The 26087-nt window shown below is 38.1% G+C and overlaps 1 non-coding gene across 1 annotated transcript; it reads right to left on the minus strand.

The window, feature by feature from the left end:
- Window positions 1-17860: 17860 nt before the first annotated feature.
- On the minus strand, window positions 17861-17968 carry LOC112774561 (small nucleolar RNA R71). The gene has a single exon (XR_003189044.1). It is a non-coding gene; the product is annotated as a small nucleolar RNA R71 (small nucleolar RNA).
- Window positions 17969-26087: the final 8119 nt, after the last annotated feature.

The following is a 26087-nucleotide window of genomic DNA, read 5'->3' on the forward strand; positions in this document are numbered from 1 at the left end:
AAGTGACGCATACGCGTAAAGCACGCGTGCGCGTTGATGGGTTATTGCGAGAGTGACGCGTACGCGTGATGTGCGCGTACACGTGACCAGCATTGCGCGAAAGGCACAGTACGCGCGCGCTGTTTGTGTGACTCTCGGGAAAATGGCTTGGAGGTGAAAACATGCAATCCACACGTACGCGTGCATGACACGTGCGCATGGATGGTCGAAATTGCTTGATTCACGCGTACGCGTGGTTTGGTACCCTGTTTTCCAAAATTTTTCCATGTTTTTGCACCAAACCAAGCATTTCAAACCTGCAAACAGCTACCAAAACATCATAAAACCTTATTTAACCTACTAGACTACCAAATAAACTCAACTAACTAAACAAAATATGAAATTAAACCTAAATTACCAATATTTACAAAGAGGAAAGGGGAAAGATGTTACCATGGTGGATTGTCTCCCACCTAGCACTTTTGTTTATTGTCCTTAAGTTGGACTTATGGGGAGCTCCTCATCAAGGTGGCTTGTGCTTGAATCCATCCTTGAACATCCACCAATGCTTGGACTTCCATTGTGCTTCATCATTCAAAGTTAATAACTCCAAGCTTTGATGGAGTTCTCCACAAACCATGGGCTCCCAAAGTTGATCCTCCTTTTTGTAAGCCGGGATCCCATACTTTGTTTTCACACCCATCTTCAATTTTATCACTTTGATTCCGTCCGGTTGGTAAAGAAGCCGAATTCTCATGAAGGCACCAAACGATCCTCCTAGACCCATTCAATTGAGCGCTACACCAATCCATGCTCCTCAATTTCGAGCTTCCAACTATAATGAGCCTAGACTTACAACGCCAACCACTAAACATCCTCCTCTTACGCTTAATTCCACAAAGCGCCCTAAGTTGGCCATCCCTTTCAAGAATACCATATTCAAGTGGGATAATAAAGCTAAGAGTTAGAAGTTTTACCCACTCAAATGAAGGATTAGATGACAACATAGGTGGAGGAGTTCCCAACGGTCTTGACAAAGCACGTTCTACTCTCGTCCATCCTCTTCTAGAAGCGTCCACCACTTGGCAAGGTTCTTCAAGCTCTACCTCTTGCCAAGCTTCCTCAAGTTCACATTCATTTTCACCAAGTTCTTCTATCTCTTCCCCATCACTCTCATCATAGATAGGAGGCTTAGTGAAGTCTACCTTATCATCAATTCCAAGCATATTGGGGAAGGACTCATCATGCTCAAAAGGATCATATGTTGATGCGGAATCATCATAGATAGGAGGGCTTGTTGCTTGGAACACTTCTTCCAATTCTTCACTCACAATATGCCTTGGAGGTTGCACATCCCCCTCAACATTGCTTCCTAGTCCAATAGAAGAAGGCTCAAAAAGATCATCAAGGGGATTGATCAATGTGGACAAAAAATCACTAATGATGGAATCTACTTCTTGATCAATTTTACTTAACTCTCTATCCACTTCGTTAACATCACTCTCCTCTTTAACATCCCTTCCAAACTCCGTGGAAGGAGGCTCTACAACTTGAGATTCCTCTATGTACTCAACATATCCTAAGTACCCAACCACTATTTCCTTTTGTTCAATAATCTTTACCTCTTCCTCGTGTTGTACTTCTTGTTCCAACTCTTCTTCCTCACCTTGGAGCTTCAAGTCCACTCCCTCACTAGGCTCCTTGATTGCTTCTCCACATTCAACAATGGGAGTACTTGGGATGCATGAGCTTAGATGGGAGGTCATGTTACTCACGGCTTCTACTATGATAGCCATCTTGGCTTCTATCTCCTTAAACTCCTTTTCCATCCCTTCTTGTCACCTTAGGATATGAGATTCAAGATCTCTTAGTTCTTGCGTGAGGGCTTCATTGGGAGGCAGTGCTGGAAGAGAGGGTTCATTGTTTGAAGGAAAGGTATTGTAGTTGGAAGGTAGTTCGTATTGGTGAGTATTTTGAGGTGGTGTGTGTGGACTTTGTGGTCCATGGGAGTATTAGTATTGGATGGTGGTGGCTCTAGATATGGTCCATATGGTGGTTGGTATGGTGGATATAGGTTGGGGTCATATAGAGGTGAATGGTGGTATGAGGCTTGTGAGTATGGTGGAGGGTTATATTGAGGAGGGGGTTCATATGCATATGATGATTGTGGTTGACAACCACAATAAGGGTCATCACATACATTAGATTAGTATGTATTAGGATTTGAATTATACCCATAAGAATTCGGAGGAGGTTGTTGCCAAGAAGGTTGTCCATATGCTTGGGGCTCTTCCTATCTTTAATTTCTAAATCCTTCATGCACACCCTCATTGAAGCTTCCATTTCCTACAACATAGTTTGAACCACACTCATAGCCAAGGTGATGAGAATTCATGGTGAAAGAGAAAATAAAAACAAAGGCTAACAAGAAATAAAGAAAACTAAGTCCTACAACTAGCAAAAACTAACAAACAAACCAAGAATCAAGCTATTCACAATATCTACAATAGCCAATAACATAGCACCATTGCAATTCCCTGGCAACGGCGCCATTAATTTGATACGAGAATTATTATCGGTCTATATTTTCTCTTATAGAAATAAGAACTTCGTTGTAGGCATAGCTCAAAACCAACAAACAACTCTCACATCAAATTAAATTTGGTTTTGTCACAAGTACAAACCCCAATAAGAATTAACCGAAGTATTTAGACTCCGGGTCATCTCACAAGGAATTGTAATGAAGTGGTCAATTATTGGCTTTGAAAGGACAAGGGGGGTTGATTTGAAAAAGGGGCAAGAAATTAAATAGGCAAGAAAGGTAAATCAAGCAAGCAATTAAAGGAAGCAAATAATAAGGAGAGACATTCATGGAAAAGATTGAGATCATAGGCTTTCCATCCTAGTCACTAATAACAATAATAATCAAGAATTTATCTTATTACGTCATCCCCAATGATGGAAGAAGATATAGGTTATCTTCCATGAGAGAAAGTCTAACAAGACTAGCTAATCTCAATCCAAATGTCCTAATCAACTCACTAATTGGATTAGCAAGAGAATAGAGTTAATGGAAATAATAATAACTAACAACTCTAGGTCACCAACATGAGTTGGGTTTTGATGACTCAAGATTACCTAATTACTCTTTCCAAGCAAAGAATGCTCAAGATCTACTCTAACAACCAACCAAGCATTTTGTCAAACACTTGGAAGGCATAAAAGGAGAGCATAATAAACGACAAGAAATAGTAAAATCTACTAACTACAAATTTCACGGAAATAAGATCAACAACTCAAATCATCAATAAAGGAAACATCAAACATCAAATTCCATTAAATGTAAACCAAATCCAACATGAGTGTTCATAAACATAAAAGAGACATAAAAGTAAACTTAACAAAAGAACTAAGAAGAATGAAGTAGAAGGAACAAGAAATTGTAAAGTAAACAAGATGAAAACATGAAAATTGACCTAGATCTAAGATGGAAATAGCCTAAAAAACCCTAATTCTAGATAGAAGAAGGAGCTTCTCTCTCTAGAAACTAAACTACATGATGCTAAGCTACAAACAATTGCTCCCCCTTTGCTCAATCTTCAATTCTGCATGAAATACCCTTAGAAACAAGTTGGATTTGGGTCTGGGCAGCTCAGAAATCGCCCCCAGCGATTTGCCTTTAAGTGAGTCACGTGCTGCGCGTCACGCGTGCGCGTCGATGGCAAAAACCCTATTCACGCGTACGCGTGCTTGACGCGTGCGCATGGTTTGAAAAATCTCCAATGCACGCGTGCGCGTTCATGGCACGTGCGCGTGGGTTGATGTACTTGACGTTGGGATTTTTGCCAGTAAAGAATGTCATAAAAACAGTCGCGTTGTAGATATAGTCTCTAAACCGACAGAAATTCCTTCGTACAAACATTTGGGTGTCACAAGTAACAAACCCCTTTGAGATTGATAACCGAGTATTCAAACCTCGGGTCGTCTTCTCAAGGAACTGCGAGGAAGTGTGTTCTTATTATTGGTTATAAGGGTTATAATCGGGGTTTAGAAGGTGAGAAGCAAGTAATTTGAATGACGAGTGAATTAAATGGCAAGTAAAAATAAATAATAACTGTAAAACAACTTTTGGCAAGATAAGGGAAATTAGAAGTCCAACTTAGTTATCCTTCTCAACAATAATGAAAGTTGTATCTTAATTCCACTTGGTCAACCTTTACCAGAGCAAAGGAAAGTCAATGGACTAATTAAATTGACCTTTGAATCCTAATTATTTCCTAAGAAAAGGTTGGGATTATTTAAGTTCAACTCAATTAGCAAGGTAACGATTATCAATTATGTTGAGTTTAATAACTGTTGAGTTACTGAATTCTTAACCAAAACCAAAAGGGAAAAAAGTAAATCGCTGAGATAATAAAAGTGTCCTTAGATGGGAAGCAATGGCAACTTAAATCAAAGAGAATAATCATAAACTGAAAATACCTCAAATTATCATTAATTCAATTAGAAATCTGTAACATGGAATAATTCATAAATTATAATAATCAATTCAAATGTTGGAATAAATAAATAAAAGTAAAACTAAAAGAACATTAAACCTGGATCCAGAGTTACTCCCAAAACAAGAAGAAATCCTAAATCCTAAAAGAGAGAGAGAGAAGATCTCCCTCTCAACTAAATCTAAATCATTGAAAGGTGAAAATATGCGAGCTCCCTTGAATGGATGCATTCCCACACTTTATAACCTCTGGTCTAGGCTGTCTGTACTTGGATCTGGGCCAAAAAGGGCTTCAGAATTTACTGGGGGTGTATTCTGTAATTTCTGGTGCGTGGCCTCTGTCACGCATCCACGTGGGTCACGCAGTTGCATCATTTGGAGCTTTTCCTTGCCACGTGGTCGCGTCAGTCATGCGGCCGCGTCAGTCATGCGGCCGCGTCGATGCTGATTTGTGCTTGGCACGCGATCGCGTCATCCATGCGATCGCGTGGATACCGGTTTCTTTAAAGCTCCGTTTTGCTTTCTCCTTCCATTTTAGTATGTTTCCTTTTTCATTCTTTAAGTCATTCTGCCTTAGAAAATCTAAAACTACTCAACACACTAATCACGGCATCGAATGGAAATAAAGGTAATTAAAATAATTAATTTTTAAAGCTTAGGAAACATGTTTTTCACAACATGACATAATAAGGAAAGGAAAGTAAAACCATGCAATTAATGTGAATAAGTAGGTGAAGAGTTGAATAAATCACTCTAATTAAGCACAAAAGAACTCATGAAATATGGGTTTATCAGTACTCCAAATCCTTATTTCTTCATGTATTCTCCACTTTGTATGCTTTTCTCTCCATTTTTTCCATCCAATACTTGCCTTAGGGACCTGAAATCACTCGACAAACAAATCAAGGCATCGAATGGAATTAAAGTGAATTAAAATCGCCAATTTAAGGGCCTAAAAAGCATGTTTTTACACTTAAGCACAATTTAAGGGAGACTTACAAAACCATGCTATTTCATTGAATAAATGTGGGAAAAGGTGATAACATCTCCCAAAATAAGCACAAGATAAACCACAAAATTGGGGTTTATCATGCTCTTATCATCTCTACACCCAACTGGGATTTGCCATTTGAGCTAATGTGTGATGCAAGTGATCATGCAATTAGCGTAGTCCTAGGTCAGAGACATGACAAGCTTCTACACATCATTTACTATGCTAGTCGCGTATTAAATGATGCACATAAAAATTACACTACTACAGAAAAGGAGCTACTTGCAGTGGTTTATGCCATTGACAAGTTCATATCCTACTTAGTAGGATCTAAGGTCATTATTTATACTGACCGTGCTGCTCTAAAATATCTGCTCACTAAGAAGGATTCTAAACCCAAGCTTATAAGATGGGTATTACTCCTGCAAGAGACAGAAAAGGGACAGAGAATAAGGTCACTGACCACCTGTCCCGGATTGAGCCAGTAGTAGGAACCCCCTCTCCCTTTACTAACATATCCGAAACTTTTCTAGATGAGCAACTCTATGCCATCAGGACAGTACCTTGGTTTGCAGACATTGCAAACTACAAAGCTATACGGTTTATTCCCAAAGAGTTTTCCAGGCAGCAAGCCCGGAAGCTCATGCATGATGTAAAATACTACCTTTGGGATGAACCATATCTCTTTAAGAGATGCTCGGATGGAATAATCTGACGATGTGTGTCTGAAGAAGAGGCACAAAAAATCCTATGGCATTGCCATAGCTCTGACTATGGAGGACACTTTGGAGGTGAGCGGACAGCCACTAAAATACTCCAAATTAGTTTTTACTGGCCTACTCTCTTTAAAGATTCTAGAGAGTTCGTCCGTAACTGTGGTAGTTGCCAGTGGGCTGGTAACCTTCCTCATGGTCACAGCATGTCTCAACAAGGAATCCTAGAGATTAAGTTGTTTGACGTTTAGGGAATAGATTTCTTGGGGCTATTCCCGCCTTCATACTCAAACACCTACATCCTTGTGGCAGTAGATTACATGTCTAAATGGGTTGAAGCAATAGCAACCCCCACTAATGACACTATGGTAGTAATGAAGTTCCTTCAGAAGAATATTCTCAGCAGGTTTGGTGTCCCCAGGATACTAATCAGTGATGGAGGAACTCAGTTCTGCAATAGACAGCTGGGTTTTGTCTTAAATCAATATGGAGTTCACCATAAAATAGCAACATCGTATCATCCCCAAACTAATGGGCAAGCTGAAGTCTCAAATAGAGAACTGAAGCGAATCCTAAAGAGGACAGTAAGTGCCTCTAGAAAGGATTGGGCTAGAAAGCTTGATGATGCTTTGTGGGCATACAGAACAGCTTTCAAAACCCCCATTGGAACTTCACTATATCAGTTAGTATATGGAAAGTACTATCATTTACCAGTGGAACTAGAACACAAAGTCTATTGGGCTACTAGATTCCTCAACCTTGATGCCAAAGCAGCAGGAGAGAAATGGCTGCTCCAACTGAATGAGTCGGATGAATTCCAGTTAGATGCATTTGAAAATGCAAAAATCTATAAGGAAAAGGCAAAGAGGTGGCATGACAGGAAGTTAGTTACCAGAGTCTTTAAACCAGGACAAAAAGTCCTACTGTTCAATTCAAGACGCAAACTGTTCCCTGGGAAACTCAAATCTCATTGGATAGGGCCATTTGTGATTACTAAGGTATCACCATACAGGCATATAGAGCTTCAAGGTAAAGAAACCAGGTTCACTGTCAATGGACAGAGGGTTAAGCATTACCTTGAAGGAGATATAGAGCCAGGAGGCTCAACACTGTTACTATGTTAAGTACAGTGAAGTCCATCTAAAGACATTAAAGAAGCGCTTGTTGGGAGGCAACCCAACTTTACTCAACCATTTATTTTCCTTTTGTTTTTCCTTTCAGTTGTCAGAGTCATGATCATGTGTATCAACAAAGAGACAGATTTCACATAAGTGAAAACAGAACACTCCAAGTGGAGTGTTAAAGTTGAACACCAGCGAGGAAGCCTTCCTGGGCGTTCAACGCCCCAAGAGGGGAGCATTGCTGGCGTTGAACTCCAGCTAGGGAGCAACCCCTGGGCGTTCAAATACCAATGTAGAGAAGTAGGGAATCTCGAATTTCCTAAGCCTCTTAGGACCAAGAGGTCCCACAAAAGCTCCACCTACCCCACCTCCTTCCCCATTGATCATATTTGCTCGAGGATGAGAAAAACTCTTAAGTTTGGTGTTGCCAAAGCTTTCCTTTGTGACTTCTACCACTCTTAAGTATAGAAGAAGAGGATGAAGCAAACTAGAAGAGCATGCACATAAACTTGTGTAGCCGTCTCAACAAAGACAAAGGAGTAACATAGAAGAGATCAAGCACTACATGGGATCCTCAAGGAGGAGGAGTAGCCATCATCATCCAGGTGGATTCGTTCTCTTTATCTTCTTGTCTATTATTTTTCTATTTTTTGTCTGTTTTATTTTTTGTTTTCTTGCTCTAGTTGCATGATCATTTGCATTTGATGTCTTAAAAGTTATAAAATGTTCCATATATCTCTCACCTTGCTTAAATAAATATTTTTTTGAAAAGAATTGAGAGATGTATGAAATTCATGTTTAAAATAAGATTAGTTTAATTAGTTTGATGTGGTGTCATTTGCTTTTGTTTTCTGAATGTATGAAATAAACAGTGCATATTTGAAGTTGAAATTTTAGAATGTTGGCTCTTAAAAAAATAACGAAAAAGGAAAAAATATTATTGATAATCTGAAAAATCTAAAAAATTGATTCTTGAAGCAAGAAAAAGCAGCAAAAAAAAAGAGTATACAAAAAAAGCAAAAGAAGTAGAAAAAGCCAATAACCCTTTAAACTAAAAGGCAGGGGTGAAAGGGCCCAAGGCTTTGCACATCAGTGGTTAGGAGGGCCTAAAGGAATAAAATCCTGGCCTAAGCGGCACAACCAAGCTGTCCCTAATCATGTGCTTGTGGCGTGAAGGTGTTAAGTGAAAAGCTTGAGACTGAGCGGTTAAAGTCGTGGTCCAAAGCAAAAGAGTGTGCTTAAGAACTCTGGACACCTATATCTGGGGACTCTAGCAAAGCTAAGTCACAATCTAAAAAGGTTCACCAAGTTAAAGTGTCTGTGGCATTATTGTATCCGATGGTAATACTGGAAAACAAGGTGCTTAGGGTCACGGCCAAGACTCAGAAAGCTGTGTTCAAGAATTAAAATAAGCTTAACTAGAGAAGTCAATAATATCATCTGGACTCTAAGTTCCTAAAGATGCCAACATCTCTGAGTTTCAATGGATAGTGAGATGCCAAAACTATTCAGAAGCAAAAAGCTACTAAGTCCCGCTCATCTGATTTTTTTAACTAAGCTTGGGGACAAGCAACGATTTAAGTTTGGTGTTGTGATGAGCGGATATTTTATACGCTTTTTGACATCTTTTTCATATAGTTTTTAGTAGTTTTTATTTAGTTTTTATTAAGCTTTTACAGGTTTTTGTGTTAAATTAACATTTCTGAATTCCACTTTGAGTTTGTGTGTTTTTGTATCTTTTCAGGTATTTTCTGGCTGAATTTGAGGAGATGGAGCAGAAATCTGATTCAGAGACAGAGAAAGCACTGCAGATGCTGTCCAGATTTGACCTGCTTATACTCAGAAGCAATTTTCTGCAGTTATAGAAGTTCAAGTAGAGCGTTCTCAACGGCTTTGGAAAGCTGAATTCCAGAGCTTTCCCGCAATATATAATAGTCCATATGTTGTTTTGGATTAGAAGGCCCAAAACTGGCGTCCAACACCAGCTTGTCGTTTTTAGCGTCCAGCGCCCAAAGAAGCAAAGCCCAATATCCAAAAGCCCAGAGATGACTCCCTAGCTGGTGTTTTATGTCCAGAAGACCTCAAAGCACATGGATCTCATCAAGCTCAGCCCAAACACTTACCGAGTAGGCCTTAGAAGTAGATTTTAGCACTAAAAAGATTGTTGTACCCTTACTAGTCATTAGTTTAGTATTTAAAGGATTAAATCCATGTTATTCAGAGAATAATCAACACTTTTTAAGCCTTTTCTTCTTATTTTTGTTTCCACCATTGTTGTACACCTTAGTATGAGTTTCTAAACCTCCTAGGTTGAGGGGAGGAGCCCTGCTGAGTCCTATGAATTAATAAAAGTACTATTTCTTCTTCTTCAATCCGTGTCTGATCTATCTCTAAGATGTATATCCCGATCTTCATCGTGATGAACAGGATGATCTAACAAATCAGATCTGTTCATCACACCAAGATGAACGTGCCTGACAAACACCCGCATCTACTTGGGTTCATGTGAATACTTGGCCAGAAAGCATGAACCAACATCTATGGATTTACATCTCTCAGACGGTTAATCCACAATTTCGTTGGGGACTTCTCGAGACACCAGTTCAGCCGATCTTTGGGGAGATTATGGTTTCCGTGATATAGGCTAGATTCAAGAAGCAGCGTTCTCTAATCCGAAAGATTCTACCTTGTCTGTGGAGTTTTGAGTAGGATCGATAGGAGAATGATTTGCTAAGTGCTTTCAGCCTCCATTGCATTGAATGACCAAGGTACCTGGCGTTCACTCTGTAGCAGAGGAGATCAATGACCACGGGCAATGGCTTTGATCACTTACAGCCTGCCATAGAAGAAGATCAGTCACAAGAAAAGAAGATAGTAGTACCAGAGTTACGTCAGAAAGACAAAGCAACTCCGACTCTCAACTCAATTCCCATCATATAAACTCCTATTTGTGCATAATCCAATTGGTTTACCCCTTTTACTTTTATAGTTTCATGATCATCGTACTTCATAACATAAAACCTTCTGATTTCGCCTGACTAAGCCCTGTAAGATAAGCAAAAGATTGCTTCAAGCCACAATCCTCGTGGGATCGATCCTAACTCGCTCAAGTATTACTTGGACGACCCAGTGCACTTGCTGGTACTGCTGCTGTACAGAAAGTGTGGGGGATTGTGTACGCACACTTTCTAATTTTTTTACTTGTGCGTACGCACAAAAGGTTGTGTGTACACATGACTACACGCTTCCACTTGTGCGTACGCACACATAGTTGTGCGTATGCACACTTGCTGAAAAACTCCAAACTCTATTACTTCATGAATACTCCACTTTTACATGCTTTTTCTTCATTCTTTCAATCCAATCTTTGCCTTACAAGCCTGAAATTACTCAACAAACATATCAAGGCATCAAATGGAATTAAAGTGAATAAAACTTAGCAACTAAGGGCCTAAAAGGCATGTTTTCACTTTTGAGGACAATTTATGGAGAATTACAAAACCAAGCTATTTTCTTGAATAAGTGTGGGAAAAATTAATAAAATCCACCCAATTAGAGCGAATGAATACCATGAAATGTGAATTTACCACATCTCCACACTTAAATAATAGCGTAAACTCAAGAAAGAAACAAGGGGTATTACATTTATTCAAAGCAAGGAAACTACCTATATGCAATCTATCTAAATGAATGAAACTACTTAGTCAGAATGAATCAATTCCTAAGAGAATATATATAAACATAAGGGCTAAAGCAATAATAATCAAATCAAATCCACAATTGAATTGAGTTATTGAAAAAAGTTAACAACTTGCAAGAAAGGAGATAATTAAAGGCGGAAACATAGAATTTGAGCAATCGAACCCTTCACCGGTTGTATATATACTCTAATCACTAAAGTGTTTAGGGTTGATTCACTCAATTCTCTTCTAATCAGGCTTTCTGATGAGCGGATATTTTATACGCTTTTTGGCATCATTTTCATATAGTTTTTAGCATATTTTGTTAAGTTTTCATTAAGTTTTCACAGGTTTTAGTATTAAATTCACATTTTTGGATTCTACTTTGAGTTTTTCTTTTTTTTTTTGCAATTTTAGGTATTTTCTTTCTGAATTTGAGGAGCTAGAGCAAAAGTCTGATTCAGAGACAGAGAGAGCACTGTAGATGCTGTCTGGATCTGACCTCCTTACACTCAGAAGAGCTTTAATGGAGTTACAGAAGTCCAAATGGAGTGTTCTCAATGGCTATAGAAAGCTGACTTCCAGAGCTTTTCAGCAATGGATAATTTTCCATACTTTGCTTTAAAATAAAAGACCTAAAACTGGCGTCCAACGCCAGCCTCCTGCCTCCTTCCAAGCGTCCAGTGCCCACGAGGAAGAAACCAGCATCCAAACGCCCAGAGAGGACCCCCTAGCCAGTGTTCAATGCCCTAGAAGCCTCATAGCACGTGGATCTCATCAAAGCTCAACCCAAACACTCACCATGTGGGCCTTAGAAGTGGATTTTAGCACTGAAAAGACAGTTTTACCGTTACTAGTCATTAGTTTAGTATTTAAGGGATTAGATTTATATCATTCAAACATCATCTACCATTTTTACACCATATTTTCATTTTTACCATTGTATTTCTTATCCGTATGAGTTTCTAAACCTCCTAGGTTGAGGAGAGGAGCGCTGCTGAGTTCTATGAATTAATAAAAGTATTATTGTTTCTCTTCAATCCGTGTTTGATTTAATTCTAAGATGTATATTCATTCTTCAACATGATGGATGGGATGATTTGTGACAATCAGCTCCGTTCATCATACTAAGACAGCGTGCCTGGCAACCATTCGTGTCTACTTGGGTTTGTGTGAATACGTGACTGGAAAGCATGAACCGCCAGCTTGATTATACATCTCTTAGACGGCTAATCCACGACTTCATTGGGGACTTCTCGAGACTTCAGCCAATTTACGGGGAGATTAGGGTCTCTGTGGTAGAGGCTAGAACCCAAAGGCGCAGCATTCTCTGATATGGAAGATCCGACCTTATATATGGCATTTGAGTAGGATCATTAAGGAGAATGGACTGCAGGAGCTTCACCCTCAATCAAACTAGATGTGCACTAATCCTGGTGTTCAGATTTGGAGAAGCATTGATGACCTCTCAAGAAAGGCATTGATCACATACAACCTGCCATTGAAGAAATCATTCACAATTGAAGAAGACAGTAAGACCAGAGTTAATTCAGAAGGACAAAGCAACTCCAAGCCTTAACCATCTTCCTATCCCTGATTATAATTTAATTTACAAAGTATTTTATACACTTTTATTCCTTTCATGTCAACCTAGTTTAGATCTCACAAATCCAACAACTTCTTGATTCGCCTGACTAAGAACTGCAAGATAACCATAGCTTGCTTCAAACTACAATCCTCGTGGGATCGACCCTGACTCGCTCAGGTATTACTTGGACGACCCAGTGCAATTGCTGGTTCAACTGTACGAAGCGTGGGGATTCGTGCACTACTTTCTAAGATTTGTTTTTCATCTAACAATCAACAATTATTTAATATATGCATACAAGTATCATGAGGACTTTTCATGGTTGTAATGGGGCTAGGGTAAAGGTAAGGATGCATATGGTTAAGTGAGCTTGAAATTGGAATCTTTGATTAACTAAAGCTCTCACCAAACACATATAACAACCTATGCAATTCTAATACAATACCTGGCTACCTATAATTCACTTTTTCACACACTCATGCATTCTTTTCAATTCACATCTCATATGCATTGTTCTTATTACTCTACTTTGGGGCATTTTGTCCCCTTTTTATTGCTTTTTTTTTCTTTTTTTCTTTTTTTTTCTTTTTCTCATTTTCATTTCTTTTTTTTTTCAAACTAAAATATATACAAGAGTATCAATGCATATGGTTTAAACATTTAATGCATGAGTATGTACCCAATTCCCAAGACCTTTAACAAAGAAATACAACAATACACCTTTATATCAACCAATGTTCCGAAGCTTCTCCACACTTTAAATTATACACACTCTCACTAGCCTAAGCTAATCAAAGATCCAAATAAAGGACATTTATTGTTTTTCACTTAGGGGTAGTGATGTGCCAAAATTAAGAACAAAAAGGGGATTAAAATAGGCTCAAAAGTGGTTAACAAAGGAAGATAAAAGGGTAGGCTATTTAGGTAAGTGAGCTAAATGAATTGATGGCCTCAATCATATAAATGCATATATACATCAAATAATGGACATAAATAATCAAACAAATCAAAGATTGCAATCATAAGAAGAGAATAACACACACAATAATGAACATAGTGGTTATATGATGCAACCACATAATTAGGCTCAAAACTCACATACTTATGTGTTCTTAGCTCAAAAATATGTTCCACAATATATTTCAAGCAAGTTTCAATAAAACAAATACAGACTCAAATCAGTTAGGATATGAATACCCTATGTAATGGAAAGTTTTCTTGGAAATTTCATTATTCTAACTAAATTTATTATATATATATATATATTCAAAGAAATGTAGTAAACTATGGAAAAACGCAATTAAAGTTCTAAATATATACAAACTAAGAAAAAATAAAATGTGCAAGTGTTTGGAATTAGAATTTGTCACCCAAGATTGCCAATCAGTGACGACTTCCCCACACTTAAAAGTTTGTACCGTCCGCGGTACATCCAAAAATGGGTAAGAGGGGGTGATGAGCGGATAATTTATACGCTTTTTGACATTGTTTTTACATAGTTTTTAGTATGATTTAGTTAGTTTTTAATATATTTTTATTTGTTTTTAAATAAAAATCACATTTCTAGACTTTACTATGAGTTTGTGTGTTTTTCTGTGATTTCAGGTATTTTCTGGCTGAAATTGAGGGACTTGATCAAAAGTCAGATTCAGAGGTTGAAGAAGGACTGCAGATGCTATTGGATTCTGACCTCCCTGCACTCAAAGTGGATTTTCTAGAGCTACAGAACTCCAAATGGCGCACTCTGAATTGCGTTGGAAAGTCAACATCCAGGGCTTTCCAGCAATATATAATAGTCCATACTTTGCCCAAGTTTAGATGACACAAACTGGCGTTCAACGCCAGCTTCGTGCCCTATTCTGGAATTAAACGCCAGAAACAGGTTGCAAAGTGGAGTTAAACGCCAGAAACAGGTTACAAACTGGCGTTCAACTCCAAGACAAGCCTCTACACGTGTAAAGCTCAATGCTCAGCCCAAGCACACACCAAGTGGGCCTCGGAAGTGGATTTCTGCATCAATTACTCATTTCTGTAAACCCTAGTAATTAGTCTGATATAAATAGGACCTTTTACTATTGTATTAGACATCTTTAGATTATTTTTGGATTATCTTTGGATTATCTTTTGATCCTTTGATCATGTTTAGGGGGCTGGCCATTCGGCCATGCCTAGACCTTGTTCTTATGTATTTTCAACGGTAGAGTTTCTACACACCATAGATTAAGGTGTGGAGCTCTGCTGTTCCTCACAAATTAATGCAAAGTACTATTGTTTTTCTATTCAATTCAAGCTTATTCCTATTCTATGATATCCACTCGCACACAAGAACATGATGAATGTGATGATTATGTGACGCTCATCATCATTCTCACTTATGAACGCGTGCATGACAAACACTTCCGTTCTACATGCAAACAAGCTAGAATGAGTATCTCTTAGGTATCTAATACAGGGGACCGAGTTCGAGATATTAGAATCTTCGTGGTATAAGTTAGAACCCATGGATGGCCATTCTTGAGATCCGGAAAGTCTAAACCTTGTCTGTGGTATTCCGAGTAGGATCTGGGAATGGATGGCTGTGATGAGCTTCAAACTCGTGAGTGCTGGGCATAGTGACAGACGCAAAAGGATAGTAAATCCTATTTCAGTATGATCGAGAACCGAAAGATGATTAGCCATGCAGTGACAGCGCATTGGACCATTTTCACAGAGAGGACGCGATGTAGCCATTGACAACGGTGATGCCCAACATACAGCTTGCCATGGAAAGGAGTAGGAATGATTGGATGAAGACAGCAGGAAAGCAGAGGTTCAGGAGGAACGAAAGCATCTCTATACGCTTATCTGAAATTCTCACTAATGAATTACATAAGTATCTCTATCCTAATTTATATTTTAATTATGTTTTAATTATCAATTCACCATAACCATTTGAATCCGCCTGACTGAGATTTACAAGGTGACCATAGCTTGCTTCAAGCCGACAATCTCCGTGGGATCGACCCTTACTCACGTAAGGTTTATTACTTGGTCGACCCAGTGCACTTGCTGGTTAGTTGTGCGAAGTTGTGACAAAGTGTGATTCACGTTTGAGAGCACCAAGCCTTTGGCGCCATTGTTGATGATCACAATTTTGTGCACCAAGTTTTTGGCGCCGTTGCCGGGGATTGTTCGAGTTTGGACAACTAACGGTTCATCTTGTTGCCCAGATTAGGTAATTTTCTTCTTGTTTCAACTTTTATGTTGTTTTCAAAAAGTTTTCAAAAATTTTTCAAAAATTTTTCCTTGTTTTTGTTTTTCTAAAAATAAAATTTCAAAAAAACCCAAAAAAAAAAATTAATAAAATCATAAAAACCAAAATTATTTTGTGTTTCTTGTTTGAGTCTAGTGTCAAGTCATAAGTTTGGTGTCAATTGCATGTTTATCTCTTTCTTGCATTTTCGAAAATTCATGCATTGCATTCTTCATGATCTTCAAGTTGTTCTTGATGAATTTCCTTGTTTGATCTTTGCATTTTCATGTTTTGCATCTTTTCTTGTTTTTCATATGCATTTTCAATTTGTTAGTGTCTAAAAATTAAAAATCTTTAGGTTTGGTGTCTTGCATGTTTTCCTTTTCTTAAAAATTTTCAAAAATAATAAGTTCTTGAAGTTCATCTTGACATTCAAAGTGTTCTTGGTGTTCATCTTGACATTCATAGTGTTCTTGCATGCATCATTTGTTTTGATCCAACATTTTCATGCATTGAGTCTTTTTTATGTTTTTCTCCCTCATCATTAAAAATATCAAAAATCAAAAAAATATATTTCCCTTTTTCTTTTCATAAAATTCGAAAATTTGAGTTGACTTTTTCAAAAAATTTTAAAATCTAGTTGTTTCTTATGAGTCAAATCAAATTTTCAATTTAAAAAAAATCTATCTTTTTCAAATCTTTTTCAAAAATCAAATCTTTTTCATCTTTCTTTCATAATTTTCAAAAATTTCAAATTGATTTTCAAAAATCTTTTTCCTATTTTTATTTCATATTTTCAAAATTAATGCTAACAATTAATGTGATTAATTCAAAAATTTTAGTTTATTACTTGCCTAGTAAGAAAGGTTCAATCTTTAAACTCTAGAATCATATCTTTTTAGTTCTTGTTAGTCAAGTAATTAACTTTAATTTTCAAAATCAAATCTTTTTAAATTTCTTTTTCAATTCTTTTTCAAAATAAATTTCAATCACATCTTTTTCAAAATCAATTTCACAATCTTTTCTAACTTCTTATCTTTTCAAAATTGATTTTCAAATCTTTTTCAATTAACCACTTAACTTTTTGATTGATTTTAAAAGTTTACTATTTCAATCATATCTTTTTCAAAACTACCTAACTAACTCTCTCTTTCTAATTTTCGAAATTCCCTTCCCTCTTTTTCAAAATTCTTTTTTTATTAACTAATGGTTTTAAATTTTAATTTAATTTAAAAACATTTTTCTTTTTATTTTCAAATTTTAACTTTAAATTTAAATTAAAAACAAAAATATTTTTCTTTTCTTTTCAATGATTTTCGAAAATTCTTCTCCGTCATCTCCTTCTATTTATTTATTTATTTACTAACACTCCTCTTCACTCAAGAATTCGAACCCACTCCTCTCCCTTGTGTTTGGATTCTTATCTTTTCCTTCTTCTATTCTTATCTTCTTCTACTCACATAAAGGAATCTCTATACTGTGACATAGAGGATTCTATATTTTATTTTCTGTTTTCTTCTTTTTCATATGAGCAGGAACAAGGATAAGAACATTCTTGTTGAAGCTGATCCTGAACCTGAAAGGACTCTGAAGAGGAAGCTAAGGGAAGCCAAAGCACAACTCTCTGGAGAAAATCTGACAGAAATTTTCGAAGAAGAAGGAGACATGGCCGAAAATAATAATAATGCAAGGAAGATGCTTGGTGACTTTATTGCACCAAATTCCAATTTACATGGAAGAAGCATCTCAATCCCTGCCATTGGAGCAAACAATTTTGAGCTTAAACCTCAACTAGTTTCTCTAATGCAACAAAACTTCAAATTTTATGGACTTCCATCAGAAGATCCTTTTCAGTTCTTTACTGAATTATTGCAGATCTATGATACTATTAAGACCAATGGGGTTGCTCCCGAGGTCTACAGGCTTATGCTTTTCCCGTTTGTTGTAAGAGACAGAGCTAGAATATGGTTGGATTCTCAACCTAAAGATAGCCTGAACTCTTGGGATAAGCTGGTCACAGCTTTCTTAGCCAAGTTCTTTCCTCCTCAAAAGCTTAGCAAGCTTAGAGTGGATGTTCAAACCTTCAAACAGAAAGAAGGTGAATCCCTCTATGAAGCTTGGGAGAGATACAAGGAACTGATCAAAAAGTGTCCTTCTGACATGCTTTCAGAATGGACCATCCTCGATATATTCTATGATGGTCTGTCTGAATTATTAAATATGTCATTGGACCATTCTGCAGGTGGATCTATTCACCTAAAGAAAACACCTGCAGAAGCTCAGGAACTCATTAACATGGTTGCAAATAACCAGTTCATGTACACTTTTGAAAGGAATCCTATGAGTAATGGGACGTCTCAGAGGAAGGGAGTTCTTGAAATTGATACTCTGAATGCCATATTGGCTCAGAACAAAATATTGACTCAGCAAGTCAATATAATTTCTCAGAGTCTGAATGGAATGCAAGCTGCATCCAACAGTACTCAAGAGGCATCCTCTGAAGAAGAAGCCTATGATCCTGAGAACCCTGCAATAGCAGAGGTGAATTACATGGAGGAACCCTATGGAAATACCTATAATCCCTCATGGAGAAATCATCCAAATTTCTCATGGAAGGATCAACAAAAGCTTCAACAAGGCTTTAATAATGGTGGAAGAAATAGGTTTAGCAATAGCAAGCCTTTTCCATCATCCACTCAGCAACAGACAGAGAACTCTGAGCAGAATCCATCTAGCTTAGAAAATATAGTCTCCGATCTATCTAAGGCCACTTTAAGTTTCATGAATGAAACAAGGTCCTCCATTAGAAATCTGGAGGCACAAGTGGGCCAGCTGAGTAAAAGAGTCACTGAAACTCCTCCTTGTACTCTCCCAAGCAATACAGAAGAAAATCCAAAGAGAGAGTGCAAGGCCATTGATTTGACCATCATGGCCGAACCCAGAGAGGGGGAGGAGGACATGAATCCAAGTGAGGAAGAGCTCCTGGGACGTTCAGTGACCAATAAGGAGTTTCCCTTTGAGGAACCAAAGGAATCTGAGGCTCATCTAGAGACCATAGAGATTCCATTGGACCTGCTTCTGCCCTTCATGAGCTCTGATGAGTATTCTCCCTCTGAAGAGGATGAAGACATTACTGCAAAGTAAGTTGCCAAGTACCTTGGTGCAATCATGAAACTAAATGCTAAATTATTTTGTAATGAGACTTTGGAAGATGAACCTCCCTTGCTCACCAATGAACTAAATGCACTGGATAGGCACAAATTACCTCAAAAGAAATAGGATCTTGGTAAATTCCTAATTCCCTGTAACATAAGCACCATGACCTTTGAGAAGGCTCTTTGTGACCTGGGGTCAGGAATAAACTTAATGCCACTCTCTGTAATGGAGAAACTTAGGATCTTTGAGGTGCAAGCTGCCAGAATCTCATTAGAGATGGCAGACAACTCAAGAAAACAGGCTTATAGACTAGTAGAGGATGTGCTAGTAAAGGTTGAAGGCCTTTACATCCCTGCTGATTTCATAATCCTAGACACTGGGAAGGATGAGGATGAATCCATCATCCTTGGAAGACCCTTCCTGGCCACAGCAAGAGCTGTGATTGATGTGGACAGAGGAGAGTTGATCCTTCAACTGAATGAGGACAACCTTGTCTTTAAAACTCAAGGATCTCCTTCTGTAACCATGGAGAGGAAGCATGAAAAGCTTCTCTCACTACAGAGTCAAACTCTAAGTTTGGTGTTGAACCCCCACATTCAAACTCTAAGTTTGGTGTTGGGAGGTCCCAACAATGCTCTGATTATCTGTGAGGCTCCATGAGAGCTCACTGTCAAGTTATTGACATTAAAGAAGCGCTTGTTAGGAGGCAACCCAATATTATTTTAATCATATCTATTTTATTTTCTTTTTGTTATTTCGAATTTTATTAGGTTGATGATCATGTGGAGTCACAAAAACTACTGAAAAATAAAAAAATAGAATGAAAAACAGCATTAAAAATAGCACACCCTGGAGGAGGAGTTTTCTGGTGTTTAAACGCCAGAAATAAGCATCTGTCTGGCGTTTAATTCCAGAAACAAGCACCAAGCTGACGTTTAACGCCAGAAACAAGCATCTGGCTGGCGTTAAACGCCAGAAATAGGCTACATTTGGATATTTAACGCCAGAAACAAGTAGCAGTCTGGCGTTAAACGCCAGGATTGCACACTAAAGGTGTTCTACACGCCTAATTAGAGCAGGGATGTTAAGTCATTGACCTCACTGGATCTGTGGACCCTATAGGATCACCACAGGATCTCCACTACTTCTTTTCTCCTCTTCACACCTTTCCATAACACTCTTCCCCAAAATAACGTCCACCAATCACCTCCATTACTCCTCCAAAACCATCATACAACCCACCTACACCCACCCACTCAATTTTAAACCATTCACACACCTCTATCTCTTCTATTTTCTTCTTCTTCTACTCACTTCTTTCTTCTTTTGCTCGAGAACGAGCAAACATTTTAAGTTTGGTGTGGTAAAAGCATTGCTTTTTATTTTTCCATAACCATTTATGGCACCTAAGGCCAAAGAAACCTCTAGAAAGAGGAAAGGAAAGACAAAAGGTTCCACCTCCGAGTCATGGGAGATGGAAAGATTCATCTCAAGGGTCCATAGCTCAGTAGTAGAGCATTTAACTACACAACAAGAGAGCCCACTCATGGAACACCAAGAGCACTCCATCATTCTCCATGAGAGTAGAGAAGATCAAAGAGCTATGAGGGAGGAGCAACAAAGACAAGGAAGAAACATAGAGGAGCTCAAGAGCACCATTAGTTCTTCAAGAAGAGGAAGACGCCACCCTCACTAAAGTGGATCCGTTCCTTAATCTCCTTGTTCTTAATTTTCTGTTTTTCGTTTATTATGCTTTATGTTTTATATATGTTTGTGTCTTTACTATATGATCATTAGTGTTTTAGTGTCTATGTCTTATAGCTATGAATGTCCTATGACTCCATCACCTCTCTTAATTGAAAACTGTTCTAAAAACAAAAGAACAAGAAGTACATGGTTTCGAATTCATTCTTGAAACTAGTTTAATTATTTTGATGTGCTGACAATACTTTTTGTTTTCTGAATGAATGCTTGAACAGTGCATATGTCTTTTGAATTTGTTGTTTGTGAATGTTAAATATGTTGGCTCTTGAAAGAATGATGAAAAGGAGACATGTTATTTGATAATCTGAAAAATCATAAAAATGATTCTTGAAGCAAGAAAAAGTAGTGAATACAAAAGCTTGTGAAAAAAAAAGAAAAAAAAGGCAAAGAAAAAAAAAGAAAAAGAAAAAGCAAGCAGAAAAAGCCAAAAGCTCTTTAAACCAAAAGGCAAGATCAAAAAGCCAATAGCCCCTTAAAACCAAAAGGCGAGGGTAATAAAAAGGATCCAAGGCTTTGAGCATCGGTGGATAGGAGGGCCCAAAAGGAATAAAATCATGGCCTAAGCGGCTAAACTAAGCTGTCCCTAACTATGTGCTTGTGGCGTGAAGGTGTCAAGTGAAAACTTGAGACTGAGCAGTCAAAGTCAAGGTCCAAAGCAAAAGAAGAGTGTGTTTAAGAACCCTAGACACCTCTAATTGGAGACTTTAGCAAAGCTGAGTCACAATCTGAAAAGGTTCACCCAGTTATGTGTCTGTGGCATTTATGTATCCGGTGGTAATACTGGAAAACAAAGTGCTTAGGGCCACGGCCAAGACTCATAAAGTAGCTGTGTTCAAGAATCAACATACTGAACTAGGAGAATCAATAACACTATCTGAATTCTAAGTTCCTATAGATGCCAATCATTCTGAACTTCAAGGGATAAAGTGAGATGCCAAAACTATTCAAGAGGCAAAAAGCTACTAGTCCCGCTCATCTGATTGGAGATAAGTTTCATTGATATTTTGGAATTTAAAGTATATTCTCTTCTTTTTATCCTATTTGATTTTCAGTTGCTTGGGGACAAGTAACAATTTAAGTTTGGTGTTGTGATGAGCAGATAATTTATACGCTTTTTGGCATTGTTTTTACATAGTTTTTAGTATGATGTAGTAAGTTTTTAATATATTTTTATTAGTTTTTAAATAAAAATCAAATTTCTGGACTTAACTATGATTTTGTGTGTTTTTCTATGATTTCAGGTAATTTCTGGTTGAAATTGAGGGACTTGAGCAAAAATCTGATTAAGAGGCTGAAGAAGGACTGCAGATGCTGTTGGATTCTGACCTCCCTACACTCGAAGTAGATTTTATGGAGCTACAGAAACCCAATTGGCGCGCTCTCAATTGCGTTGGAAAGTAGACATCCAGGGCTTTCCAGAAATATATAATAGTCCATACTTTGCCCAAGTTTAGATGACGCAAACTGGCGTTCAACGCCAGCTTCCTGCCCTATTCTGGAGTTAAACGCCAGAAACAGGTTGCAAAGTGGAGTTAAATGCCAGAAACAGGTTACAAACTGGCGTTCAACTCCAAGAGAAGCCTCTACACGTGTAAAGCTCAATGCTCAGCCCAAGCTCACACCAAATGGGACCCGGAAGTGGATTTCTGCATCAATTACTCATTTCTGTAAACCCTAGTAATTAGTCTGATATAAATAGGACCTTTTACTATTGTATTAGACATCTTTGGATTATTTTTGGATTATCTTTGGATTATCTTTTGATCCTTTGATCATGTTTAGGGGGCTGGCCATTCGGCCATGCCTAGACCTTGTTCTTATGTATTTTCAACGGTAGAATTTCTACACACCATAGATTAAGGTGTGGAGCTCTGCTGTTCCTCACAGATTAATGCAAAGTACTATTGTTTTTCTATTCAATTCAAGCTTATTCCTATTCTAAGATATCCACTCGCACACAAGAACATGATGAATGTGATGATTATGTGACGCTCATCATCATTTTCACTTATGAACGCGTGCATGATAAACACTTCCGTTCTACATGCAAACAAGCTAGAATGAGTATCTCTTAGGTATCTAATACAGGGGACCGAGTCCGAGATATTAGAATCTTCGTGGTATAAGTTAGAACCCATGGACGGCCATTCTTGAGATTCGGAAAGTCTAAACCTTGTCTGTGGTATTCCGAGTAGGATCTGGGAAGGGATGGCTGTGACAAGCTTCAAACTCGTGAGTGCTGGGCGTAGTGACAGACGCAAAAGGATAGTAAATCCTATTCCAGTATGATCAAGAACCGACAGATGATTAGCCATGCAGTGACAGCGCATTGGACTATTTTCACAGAGAGGACGCGATGTAGCCATTGACAACGGTGATGCCCAACATACAGCTTGCCATGGAAAGGAGTAGGAATGCTTGGATGAAGACAGCAGGAAAGCAAAGGTTCAGGAGGAACCAAAGCATCTCTATACGTTTATCTGAAATTCTCACTAATGAATTACATAAGTATATCTATCCTAGTTTATATTTTAATTATGTTTTAATTATTAATTCACCATAACCATTTGAATCTGCCTGACTGAGATTTACAAGGTGACCATAGCTTGCTTCAAGCCGACAATCTCCGTGGGATCGACCCTTACTCACGTAAGGTTTATTACTTGGACGACCCAGTGCACTTGCTAGTTAGTTGTGCGAAGTTGTGACAAAGTGTGGTTCATTTTTGAGAGCACCAAGCCTTTGGCGCCATTGTTGATGATCACAATTTCGTGGACCAAGGGGGTATGGCGACTTCGGATTGCCACCTTCAGCTGGTGGATCAACCGGCTGCTGCATGCTCTTTCTCCCGCTTCCTTTGTTGCTTATGATGAATCATTCATGAAAAATAGGAAATAACACCGTAATATGAGTAAATGCAAAAACAAGGAAGCATAGATTGTCGAAATGAGGTGAGAATCACTAAAATGAAGTGAGTGAATACATTTGTGACATGAAGAAAACAAGGGTGTGTTTTCTATGTTGCGCGGTTTTACAATACACACACTATCATAGAAAGCTATGTCACAATTACACAAAAGAAACATACACTTCACTCATTCTAGTATCTTGAAATACTTTTAAAGAAAACTTGTTAACATAAACAAACAAGCAATAAAGAAGCATGAAAGCATTCAAGCAAGAATCAAGAAATTATGAAAGGGATGATAGAGGAAAGTTTGTTTGCAACACCTAAATGACATGAAGTGGAAAACATGATCCACAAAGCTTAAAAAGCTCAAAAAAATGTCTCTAGGTAAGCTTATGATCCAATTTCACAATTCCTTAATTTTAATGCAATAACTAGGTAACTTAATAAAAATCAATCATAGCAAGCATCACCTAACAAAAAATGCATCAACTAAGAACAAATTGCCTAATGATAGATAATGAAATCCAATTACATGGTGGCTAGCTGCAACATGCAATTTAGAAATCCAAAAATATTCATGAAGGCAATGTCATAAGTACTTGGTATGTGCAAATATTCAACATTCAAAACTCGATACCAAGCAACAAAGTATGACCTCAATGAAGACATCCAACAATAAATAGCAATAACAATATCAATAATTCAGCAGCAATATCTCACAGAATCAACAGATCAACTCAATCATCCAACACTTAGCACCAAAACAAAAAATTAAACAAACCAACTAACTAAGGTGAGTAGGGTGGTGGTGAATGATAGTGGTGGATGATGGTTGAAGAAAAGAAAGAGGAGAGGGAAAGAGAAAAGAAAAGAAGAAATAGAGAGAAGAGAAGAAAAGAAGTAGGTTGGTGTGAGAACAGAGTCGTGCGTACGCACAAAAGGTGTAGAATGGGGTGTGCGCATGCACAAGTATGTGCGAGTGCTCCGGGCAGAAGGTGAAATTTGATTTGTGCATGCGCACAGCACGCACATAGAGAGATTTTTTAAGAATAAAGGTGACCTGTGCGCGCGCACAAACGTTGTGCGGACGCACAGATGGGAAAAAGGGTAGCGTGCACACGCACAAGTTGGTGCAAGCGCCTTGGACAGAAGGGGTGATAAGGCATGTGCGTGCACACGGGACTGTGCGTACACACACAAAGCTCTTTCTTTTTTTTGGAAAATGAAACATCAAAACTTAATGCCCAATTTGCCATCTGTGCGTACGCACACAGTTCCGTGCGTACGCACAAGAGGCAAAAAAAGGGGGACGCGAACCCACTAGGTGTGTGAGCGCTCCGAACAGGGGCTATGCAAAGGGGTGTGCATATGCACAGTTGGGTGCGTGCGCACAGGGTGCAGACATTGGGGTATGTATGCGTACGCACATACTTTGTTTTTTTCAAAAAAAATTTAGAGCTCTAAGGCACCAAACTTGAGCTCAACAAAAGGGTTTTAACCCCAAAACATCTAACATTGCACAACCACATTATCCAAACTAAAATTTAACCTAAATAAGCTTAAAATTAAACTAAACATAAGCTATCTACAAGAAACAAAATGCAATGAATTAAAACTATTTACAAAGAGAGGGTTAGAAAGGTGTTACCATGGTGGGGTGTCTCCCACCTAGCACTTTCATTTATTGTCTTTAAGTTAGACAATTTGGAGAGCCTTTGCTATGGTGGCTTGTGCTTAAATTCTTCCTTGAATCCCCACCAATGTTTGTTTAGCCAATAGCCTCTGGGATCCCAAATCTTATGCACCCGATCTTCTTTTAACTCATGTGATTCCATCCAGGTGGCAAGCAACTAGAGTTCTCACTCAAGCATCCAAACATTCTCCAAAATCTACTTACTTGAGAATTACACCAACCATTAAAGCAAAATTTTAAAGATTCAAATTCTATGAATCTAGGATCATGTTTCCAACCACTACCAAATTTTTCTTTATTTCCCAATCCACAAATATTTCTAAGTTGACTATCATTTTCAATCAAATCATATTCAAGTGGAATAATGAAGATCAAGGTTAATGATGTTACCCACTTAAATGAAAGGAATTGATAGCGCTTCTTGTATGATCTCCACTTCTTGACAAGCTTTCTCAAGCTTTTTTCCTTGTTTAACTTCAAATTATTCAACCACTTCTTTTAGTTTCTTGATCTCAACCTCCTCCTCTTGCAACTCATGCTTTAATTCCTCTTCTTTTCCTTGTGGTTCCAAGCTCTCCTCCACTCCACATGCTTCAATTGGAGTTGATTCTTCATTTTTATCCGTGGGAGTGCTTGAATTGTTGGAAGAGTGTAGTGAGGCTAAGTGAGTTAGGGCTCCAGCTAAGGTAGCCATGGTGTTGTCTTGCCTCTTTTGGTACTCTTCTCGCTCTTGAAGGAAGAATTGAAGTGCTTCCTCCATT

This window comes from Arachis hypogaea, chromosome 18, assembly GCF_003086295.3.
Source record: "Arachis hypogaea cultivar Tifrunner chromosome 18, arahy.Tifrunner.gnm2.J5K5, whole genome shotgun sequence".
Lineage (NCBI taxonomy): Eukaryota > Viridiplantae > Streptophyta > Magnoliopsida > Fabales > Fabaceae > Arachis > Arachis hypogaea.